The following is a 10,160-nucleotide window of genomic DNA, read 5'->3' as shown; positions in this document are numbered from 1 at the left end:
TAAGGTGCTGGGAACCCCGCACCTATTTAATAGGCTAGAGTCTCGTTCGTTATCGGAATTAACCAGACAAATCGCTCCACCAACTAAGAACGGCCATGCACCACCATCCACCGAATCAAGAAAGAGCTCTCAATCTGTCAATCCTCCCAGTGTCCGGGCCGGGTAAGTTTTCCCGTGTTGAGTCAAATTAAGCCGCAGGCTCCACTCCTGGTGGTGCCCTTCCGTCAATTCCTTTAAGTTTCAGCTTTGCAACCATACTTCCCCCGGAACCCAAATACTTTGGTTTCCCGGAAGCTGCCCGCCGAGTCATTTGAGTAACTCAGGCGGATCGCTGGTTGGCATCGTTTATGGTCAGAACTAGGGCGGTATCTGATCGCCTTCGAACCTCTGACTTTCGTTCTTGATCAATGAAAACATTCTTGGCAAATGCTTTCGCAGTAGTTCGTCTTGCGACGGTCCAAGAATTTCACCTCTAGCGCCGCAATACGAATGCCCCCGTCCGTCCCTCTTAATCATTACCTCGTATTCCAAAAACCAACAGAACAGAAACGAGGTCTTGTTCTATTATTCCATGCAAGTTTATTCAGGCGACTCGCCTGCGTTGAGCACTCTAATTTTTTCAAAGTAAAAGCACCGGCCATCTCGAGGCACACAATGAAGTGCACCAAGAAAGAACCGGCATGATGTTCAGTCCGAGCCGTCGCATCGGGTAGATGCACTACTCGTCTGGAACTGAGATCCAACTACGAGCTTTTTAACCGCAGCAGCTTTAGTATACGCTATTGGAGCTGGAATTACCGCGGCTGCTGGCACCAGACTTGCCCTCCAATTGATCCTCGTTAAAGGATTTAGAGTGTACTCATTTCAATTACGGGGCCTCAAAAGAGTCCCGTATTGTTATTTTTCGTCACTACCTCCCCGTGCCGGGAGTGGGTAATTTGCGCGCCTGCTGCCTTCCTTGGATGTGGTAGCCGTTTCTCAGGCTCCCTCTCCGGAATCGAACCCTGATTCTCCGTTACCCGTAACAACCATGGTAAGCAAGTAACCTACCATCGAAAGTTGATAAGGCAGACACTTGAAAGAAACGTCGCCGGCTCGTGGCCATGCGATCAGCACAAAGTTATCCAGAGTCACCACACAATACGGGCCGAAACCCGATCGATCTTGGTCTAATAAAAGCACCCGTTACCCAAAGGGCTCCAGGCTCACTGCATGTATTAGCTCTAGAATTGCCACAGTTATCCAAGTAGGAAGAAACGATCTAAGGAACCATAACTGATTTAATGAGCCATTCGCGGTTTCGCCTTATTTCGGCATGTACTTAGACATGCATGGCTTAATCTTTGAGACAAGCATATGATTACTGGCAGGATCAACCAGGTAATCGTTCGACTGCGCGTCCGTCCTCGCCTTCGGCGGGCCGGACGCAGTCTGTGTGCGGCGGAGGCCACCTTCAGGCGCCCCAACACGCTTATTTTGCACTCCGAGATGACGGCGTTCGAGCTCGCTACGGCACAACCTTCCCGAAAGACGAGTGGGAGCCGTGCGGCAAGAAGCACGTTCATGCTCGCTCTTTTTCGTTGCATCGACTCGGTCGCGCCGTGCGGGTTGCCCAAGCCCGCTGCACTGTCGGTGGACCGGCCGGAACTAGCAACGGAGCCGAGACTGCAAAGCCGCCAGACGACGGGTCACGCCCGCGTCTTCGGCGCTTTCGCATCTGAATCGCCCGAGGACGACACGGAACACACCTCGATATCGTGGTAAAACGGCACCGTCCGACAACCAGCCCCTAACGCATCAAGCGGATGAGGCTGCAGACGACTGCCGTGGATTCCCCTGGAGCAGACCCGAGGACACGCTTGACGAGGCCGAAGCCCGCCGCATATCAGACACCCGGTCGCTTTCGCGTACGCCGCTCACGAGAACCCCCACATAATAGCAGCGATAAGTACCCAGACCTCCTTGGGCACTAATACGAGCGTACTCGAGAAAATTTCACCGCGGGTGTGCCCCGAAACGTGTGGCACGTTGAGCGTGCCACAAGTCTACGTCGCTCTCAAACCCGCCGAGGTCGTAGAATTTGCGACCCTACTCACGAAATTCCCACCGAGGATACGGCCGCAAACGTACCGCACCTTGGGTAGGCCACGAGTTTGTGCAACACTACGCTGACGGCACAGCACCGAGGTCGTGCGCGCACGCACGGGAAAATTCCGCCGCGGTTTCTGCCGAAAACGTGAGGCACCACGACTCTCCGCAAGTTCGCGTCGACTGCGAAAGACCGAAGTCGTGAACGACGTGTCCGCTACTCGCCGCCGACACGCTGGACACCAAACGTACAACGACTCGACGGCGTCGTAGAGGCCCACGACGCGGTTTTCCTTAACGACGTCTCGGCGTGGCACCGACAGGTTAGAACGGCCGACCAACGTTCCCTGTCCGCCGTTCGGCTCAGTCGAAGGGCTCGGCGACTTCGGCAACGCTGCGAAGCCGCACGGTGACGCACGCCATGTCCCCATTTTTTTTTTTTTTCTTTCTGCGTCTGCCGGGGTGCCCCTATAATAGCAGCGATAAGCACCCAGACCGCCGTGGGTCGCTCGCCCCGGCTGACGTGGTTTTTCGTACTCCTGCGGCGGTCGCCGTCAAGCACGTCCAAATACGCTACTTTCGTGGGCGCATTCACGCTCTTTCGCTTCGCCGGAGTGCCAGCACTCACTCTGCCAAAAACGGCGAACATCCGAGCGGCGGTTCCCACTTTTGCGTCGGCGTCGCAAACCCCGCCCCGGCAGACGAGGTTTGCCGTACTCGTGCGACGGTGGCCGGCGGGCACGTCGAAAGACGCCGATATCGTGCGCGAATTGGCGCACCTTGGCTTCACCGGAGTGCCGCCACTGACTCCTCCAAAAACGGCGAAGATCCGAGCGGCGCTTCCCACTTTCGCATCGGCGTCCCGAACTCCGCCCCGGCTGACGCGGTTTACCGTACTCGTGCGACGGTCGCCGGCGAGCACGTGGAAAGACGCCGATATCGTGCCCGAATCGGCTCCGTTCGGCTTCGCCGGAGTGCCAGCACTGGCTCGGCGAAAGACGACGAACATCCGAGCGACGGTTCTCACTATTGCGTACGCGTCGCAAACCCCGCCCCGGCAGACGCACTTTGCCGTACTCGTGCGACGGTCGCCGGCGAGCACGTAGAAAGACGCCGATATCGTGCCGGAATCGGCCCCGTTTGGCTTCGCCGGAGTGCCAGCACTCACTCGGCCACAAACGGCGAACATCCGAGCGGCGGTTCCCACTTAGCCGTCGGCGTCCCGAACTCCGCCCCGGCAGACGCGGTTGCCGAGCTCGTGCGACTAGCGACCGCGAAGCCGTCTCGCGACGCCGCTTTCGTGCGCGGCTCCCACTGCGACCTGGGTCACCCGAGGTCGACGAGCAAGAAAGAATGTCGAAAAAAAATTTTTTTTTTTTTTGCGTCTGCCGGGGTGCCCCTATAATAGCAGCGATAAGCACCCAGACCGCCATGGGTCGCTCGCCCCGGCTGACGTGGTTTTTCGTTTTCCTGCGGTGGTCGTCGTCAAGCACGTCCAAACACGCCACTTTCGTGGGCGCATTCGCGCTCTTTCGCTTCGCCGGAGTGCCAGCACTCACTCTGCCAAAAACGGCGAACATCCTAGTGGCGGTTCCCACTTTTGCGTCGGCGTCGCCAACCCCGCCCCGGCATACGCGGTTTGCCGTACTCGTGCGGCGGTGGCCGGCGGGCACGTCGAAAGACACCGATATCGTGCGCGAGTCGATGCTTCTTGGTCTCGCAGGAGGGCCGCCACTCACTCCTGCAAAAACGGCGAAGATCCGAGCGGCGCTTCCCACTTTTTCGTCGGCATCGCAAACCTCGCCCCGGCAGACGCGCTTTGCCGTACTCGTGCGACGGTCGCCGGCGAGCACGTCGAAATACGCCGATATCGTGCCCGAATCGGCCCCGTTTCGCTTCGCCGGAGTGCCAGCACTCACTCGGCCAAAAACGGCGAACATCCGAGCAGCGGTACCCACTTAGCCGTCGGCATCCCGAACTCCGCGCCGGCTGACGCGGTTGCCGAGCTCGTGCGACTAGCGACCGCGAACGCGTCTCGCGACGCCGCTTTCGTGCGCGGCTCCCATTGCGACCTGGGTTACCCGAGCTCGACCAGCAAAAAAGAAGGTCGAAAAAAAATTTTTTTTTTCTGCGTCTGCCGGGGTGCCCCTATAATAGCAGCGATAAGCACCCAGACCGCCGTGGGTCGCTCGCCCCGGCTGACGTGGTTTTTCGTACTCCTGCAGCGGTCGCCGTCAAGCACGTCCAAATACGCCACTTTCGTGGGCGCTTTCGCGCTCTTTCGCGTCGCCGGTGTGCCAGCACTCACTCTGCCAAAAACGGCGAACATCCTAGTGGCGGTTCCCACTTTTGCGTCGGCGTCGCCAACCCCGCCCCGGCATACGCGGTTTGCCGTACTCGTGCGGCGGTGGCCGGCGGGCACGTCGAAAGACACCGATATCGTGCGCGAGTCGATGCTTCTTGGTCTCGCAGGAGGGCCGCCACTCACTCCTGCAAAAACGGCGAAGATCCGAGCGGCGCTTCCCACTTTTTCGTCGGCATCGCAAACCTCGCCCCGGCAGACGCGCTTTGCCGTACTCGTGCGACGGTCGCCGGCGAGCACGTCGAAATACGCCGATATCGTGCCCGAATCGGCCCCGTTTCGCTTCGCCGGAGTGCCAGCACTCACTCGGCCAAAAACGGCGAACATCCGAGCAGCGGTACCCACTTAGCCGTCGGCATCCCGAACTCCGCGCCGGCTGACGCGGTTGCCGAGCTCGTGCGACTAGCGACCGCGAACGCGTCTCGCGACGCCGCTTTCGTGCGCGGCTCCCATTGCGACCTGGGTTACCCGAGCTCGACCAGCAAAAAAGAAGGTCGAAAAAAAATTTTTTTTTTCTGCGTCTGCCGGGGTGCCCCTATAATAGCAGCGATAAGCACCCAGACCGCCGTGGGTCGCTCGCCCCGGCTGACGTGGTTTTTCGTACTCCTGCAGCGGTCGCCGTCAAGCACGTCCAAATACGCCACTTTCGTGGGCGCTTTCGCGCTCTTTCGCGTCGCCGGTGTGCCAGCACTCACTCTGCCAAAAACGGCCAACATCCGAGCGGCGGTTCCCACTTTTGCGTCGGCGTCGTAAACCCCGCCCCGGCAGACGCGGTTTGCCCTACTCGTTCGACGGTCGCCGGCGAGCGCGTCGAAAGACGCCGATATCGTGCGCTAATTGGCGCTCCTTGGCTTCTCCGGAGTGCCGCCACTCACTCCTCCAAAAACGGCGAAGATCCGAGCGGCGTTCTCCACTTTCGCATCGGCGTCCCGAACTCCGCCCGGGCTGACGCGGTTTACCGTACTCGTGCGACGGTCGCCGCCGGGCACGTCGAAAGACGCCGATATCGTGCCGTAATCGGCCCCGTTTGGCTTCGCCCGAGTGCCAGCACTCACTCGGCCAAAAACGGCGAACATCCGAGCAGCGTTTCCCACTTTCGCATCGGCGTCCCGAAGCCCGCCCCGGCAGACGCGGTTTGCCCTACTCGAGCGACGGTCGCCGGCGATCACGTCGAAAGGCGCCGAATTCGTGCACGAATCGATGCTTCTTGGTCTCGCAGGAGGGCCGCCACTCACTCCTGCAAAAACGGCGAAGATCCGAGTTGCGCTTCCCACTTTTTCGTCGGCGTCCCGAACTACGCCCCGGCTGACGCGGTTTACCGTACTCGTGCGACGGTCGCCGGCGGGCACTTCAAAATACGCCGATTTCGTGGGCGCATTCACGCTGTTTCGCTTCCCCGGAGTGCCAACACTCACTCTGCCGAAAGCGGCGATCATCCGAGCGGCGGTTCCCACTTTTGCGTCGGCTTCGCAAACGGCGCCCCGGCAGACGCGCTCGTGCGACGTACTCGTGCGACGGTCGCCGGCGAGCACGTCGAAAGACGCCGATATCGTGCTCGAATCGACCCCGTTTCGCTTCGCCGGAGTGCTGCCAGTCACGGCGCAGAAAACGGCGAACAAGTGTTTTTTTTTTTTTTTCCTAGAATTTGTGTTATAGAAGGCACATTTGATATCGGACGATAATTTTCAACTTTATCACGCGCACCGATTTTCGTGTAGAGGTTTGCAAGTTTATGGGAATTTCTCCACTTGGAATAATGCGATTTAGTAGTACTACGAGAACTTCATGGATGTACTCAAGGGTACGGGGCAAGTCAGTTACGTCAACACCTGCAGATTTTTTACACTTCAAACTGAAAATTGTTGGTTGTGAGTCCTCGTGTGATATTAAAGGCCGATTCGCTAACACATAGAACAAAGAAAGAAAGGAAGAAAAAACGCCCGCGCTCGCTCAAGAAACCTGGGTTCGCAACAAGTGGCAACAACAAGCAACCGAGCGAGTGCGCCAAAACCCGTGGCGGCCGAACAAACGCGAAGTCCCAACCGCGTCAGCCGGGGCGGCACGGGACAGGAAAAATCACTTCAGCCGGGGCGGCGGGGCACCGAATAAACCTCGTCACCTCGTCGCAGGATAAAAGAGGAAACAAAAAGTCTAAACAGCGTCTGCTGGAGCGAATGCGTAATAAAACAACAACAACAACAAAAAAAAACACCCGCGCTCAAGAAGTCTGCAATCCTCACAAAAGGCGACTGTGACCGAGCAGCGTCAGCCGGGGCCGTGCGGAAACGGAAAAACCGCGACTACCGGGGCGTCGAGGCACCGAAAAATCCACTTCAGCCGCGGCGAAAAAAAAAAACAAAAAGAAAGACGGAGGGGGGGGGGGGAACCACGTCTGCCGGGGCGAAGGAAAAAAAAAACGCGTCTGCCGGGGCGAGCCCGGGTGCGGCACCACCGGGAAAACTGTGGCAAACAGACATGGCGATCGAGTGAGTGGGCCGCCAGCCAGGCTCAGCCAAAAAGTGCAAAGTCCGAACTGCGTCAGCCGGGGCGGCAAAAACCGCGTCAGCCGGGGCGGCGCAAAAAACCGCGTCTGCCGGGGCGGCACGAAACCGCGTCAGCCGGGGCGGGGCGAAAACTGCGTCAGCCGGGGCGAAAAGAAAAAAAAAAACGCGTCTGCCGGGGCAAGCCCGGGTGCGGCACCACCGGGAAAACTGTGGCAAACAGACATGGCGATCGAGTGAGTGGGCCGCCAGCCAGGCACAGCCGAAAAGTGCAAAGTCCGAACCGTGTCAGCCGGGGCGACGCAAAAACCGCGTCAGCCGGGGCGGCGCGAAAACCGCGTCAGCCGGGGCGGCACGAAACCGCGTCAGCCGGGGCGGCGCGAAAACTGCGTCAGCCGGGGCGGCGCGAAAACCTCGTCAGCCGGGGCGAGCGAAAAGGGGGGGGGGGGGGGGGAACCACGTCTGCCGGGGCGAAAGAAAAAAAAAACGCGTCTGCCGGGGCGAGCCCGGGTGCGGCACCACCGGGAAGACTGTGGCAAACAGACATGGCGATCGAGTGAGTGGGCCGCCAGCCAGGCTCAGCCCAAAAAGTGCCAAGTCCGAACTGCGTCAGCCGGGGCGGCAAAAACCGCGTCAGCCGGGGCGGCGCGAAAACCGCGTCTGCCGGGGCGGCGCGAAAACTGCGTCAGCCGGGGCGAGCCCGGGTGCGGCACCACCGGGAAAACTGTGGCTAACAGACATGGCGATCGAGTGAGTGGGCCACCAGCCAGGCTCAGCCAAAAAGTGCCAAGTCCGAACTGCGTCAGCCGGGGCGGCAAAAACCGCGTCAGCCGGGGCGGCGCAAAAAAACCGCGTCTGCCGGGGCGGCACGAAACCGCGTCAGCCGGGGCGGCGCGAAAACTGCGTCAGCCGGGGCGAAAGAAAAAAAAAACGCGTCTGCCGGGGCGAGCCCGGGTGCGGCACCACCGGGAAAACTGTGGCAAACAGACATGGCGATCGAGTGAGTGGGCCGCCAGCCAGGCACAGCCGAAAAGTGCTAAGTCCGAACTGCGTCTGCCGGGGCGGCACGAAACCGCGTCAGCCGGGGCGGCGCGAAAACCGCGTCTGCCGGGGCGGCACGAAACCGCGTCAGCCGGGGCGGCGCGAAAACTGCGTCAGCCGGGGCGAGCCCGGGTGCGGCACCACCGGGAAAACTGTGGCAAACAGACATGGCGATCGAGTGAGTGGGCCGCCAGCCAGGCACAGCCGAAAAGTGCTAAGTCCGAACTGCGTCTGCCGGGGCGGCACGAAACCGCGTCAGCCGGGGCGGCGCGAAAACCGCGTCTGCCGGGGCGGCACGAAACCGCGTCAGCCGGGGCGGCGCGAAAACTGCGTCAGCCGGGGCGAGCCCGGGTGCGGCACCACCGGGAAAACTGTGGCAAACAGACATGGCGATCGAGTGAGTGGGCCGCCAGCCAGGCACAGCCGAAAAGTGCTAAGTCCGAACTGCGTCAGCCGGGGCGGCAAAAACCGCGTCAGCCGGGGCGGCGCAAAAAACCGCGTCTGCCGGGGCGGCACGAAACCGCGTCAGCCGGGGCGGCGCGAAAACTGCGTCAGCCGGGGCGAAAGAAAAAAAAAAACGCGTCTGCCGGGGCGAGCCCGGGTGCGGCACCACCGGGAAAACTGTGGCAAACAGACATGGCGATCGAGTGAGTGGGCCGCCAGCCAGGCACAGCCGAAAAGTGCTAAGTCCGAACTGCGTCTGCCGGGGCGGCACGAAACCGCGTCAGCCGGGGCGGCGCGAAAACCGCGTCTGCCGGGGCGGCACGAAACCGCGTCAGCCGGGGCGGCGCGAAAACTGCGTCAGCCGGGGCGAGCCCGGGTGCGGCACCACCGGGAAAACTGTGGCAAACAGACATGGCGATCGAGTGAGTGGGCCGCCAGCCAGGCACAGCCGAAAAGTGCTAAGTCCGAACTGCGTCTGCCGGGGCGGCACGAAACCGCGTCAGCCGGGGCGGCGCGAAAACCGCGTCTGCCGGGGCGGCACGAAACCGCGTCAGCCGGGGCGGCGCGAAAACTGCGTCAGCCGGGGCGAGCCCGGGTGCGGCACCACCGGGAAAACTGTGGCAAACAGACATGGCGATCGAGTGAGTGGGCCGCCAGCCAGGCACAGCCGAAAAGTGCAAAGTCCGAACCGTGTCAGCCGGGGCGACGCAAAAACCGCGTCAGCCGGGGCGGCGCGAAAACCGCGTCAGCCGGGGCGGCACGAAACCGCGTCAGCCGGGGCGGCGCGAAAACTGCGTCAGCCGGGGCGGCGCGAAAACCTCGTCAGCCGGGGCGAGCGAAAAGGGGGGGGGGGGAACCACGTCTGCCGGGGCGAAAGAAAAAAAAACGCGTCTGCCGGGGCGAGCCCGGGTGCGGCACCACCGGGAAGACTGTGGCAAACAGACATGGCGATCGAGTGAGTGGGCCGCCAGCCAGGCTCAGCCCAAAAAGTGCCAAGTCCGAACTGCGTCAGCCGGGGCGGCAAAAACCGCGTCAGCCGGGGCGGCGCGAAAACCGCGTCTGCCGGGGCGGCGCGAAAACTGCGTCAGCCGGGGCGAGCCCGGGTGCGGCACCACCGGGAAAACTGTGGCTAACAGACATGGCGATCAAGTGAGTGGGCCACCAGCCAGGCTCAGCCAAAAAGTGCCAAGTCCGAACTGCGTCAGCCGGGGCGGCAAAAACCGCGTCAGCCGGGGCGGCGCAAAAAAACCGCGTCTGCCGGGGCGGCACGAAACCGCGTCAGCCGGGGCGGCGCGAAAACTGCGTCAGCCGGGGCGAAAGAAAAAAAAAACGCGTCTGCCGGGGCGAGCCCGGGTGCGGCACCACCGGGAAAACTGTGGCAAACAGACATGGCGATCGAGTGAGTGGGCCGCCAGCCAGGCACAGCCGAAAAGTGCTAAGTCCGAACTGCGTCTGCCGGGGCGGCACGAAACCGCGTCAGCCGGGGCGGCGCGAAAACCGCGTCTGCCGGGGCGGCACGAAACCGCGTCAGCCGGGGCGGCGCGAAAACTGCGTCAGCCGGGGCGAGCCCGGGTGCGGCACCACCGGGAAAACTGTGGCAAACAGACATGGCGATCGAGTGAGTGGGCCGCCAGCCAGGCACAGCCGAAAAGTGCTAAGTCCGAACTGCGTCTGCCGGGGCGGCACGAAACCGCGTCAGCCGGGGCGGCGCGAAAACCGCGTCT

The sequence above is a fragment of the Rhipicephalus microplus genome, unplaced genomic scaffold, assembly GCF_043290135.1.
Source record: "Rhipicephalus microplus isolate Deutch F79 unplaced genomic scaffold, USDA_Rmic scaffold_284, whole genome shotgun sequence".
NCBI classification, from domain to species: domain Eukaryota; kingdom Metazoa; phylum Arthropoda; class Arachnida; order Ixodida; family Ixodidae; genus Rhipicephalus; species Rhipicephalus microplus.
The sequence above is the reverse complement of the archived record's forward strand: the minus strand, read 5'-3'. Positions refer to the sequence as shown.